The following is a 341-nucleotide window of genomic DNA, read 5'->3' as shown; positions in this document are numbered from 1 at the left end:
CTCCTTCTTCCCAACAGCACAGATCTAGAGAGAGAAAGAGAGAGCTGAGACCTAACTATCTACATACGAGTACCTTGTTGCAGAAACTTTTGAACGGTGGTACTAGCTACTATGTCTCTTTCTTCTCTCTGATGGGAGAAGCCCTCTCTTTCTCTCCCTCTCTCTCTCTTCTCTTCTCCCTCTGATAGTCTGGATGATCCTCCTGCAACTGCCCAATCCTCTTTTGAGATGCCTGTCCTGTGCTTCCCCAAGAAAGTATTATAGGACCAGCTGGAAAGACGCATATATATACAAGTACAAAGCGTTTGGAAGGCCCTTCCTAGTTTTTGCTTTCTCTAGCT

The sequence above is a fragment of the Miscanthus floridulus genome, chromosome 8 (assembly GCF_019320115.1).
Source record: "Miscanthus floridulus cultivar M001 chromosome 8, ASM1932011v1, whole genome shotgun sequence".
NCBI lineage: Eukaryota > Viridiplantae > Streptophyta > Magnoliopsida > Poales > Poaceae > Miscanthus > Miscanthus floridulus.
The sequence above is the reverse complement of the archived record's forward strand: the minus strand, read 5'-3'. Positions refer to the sequence as shown.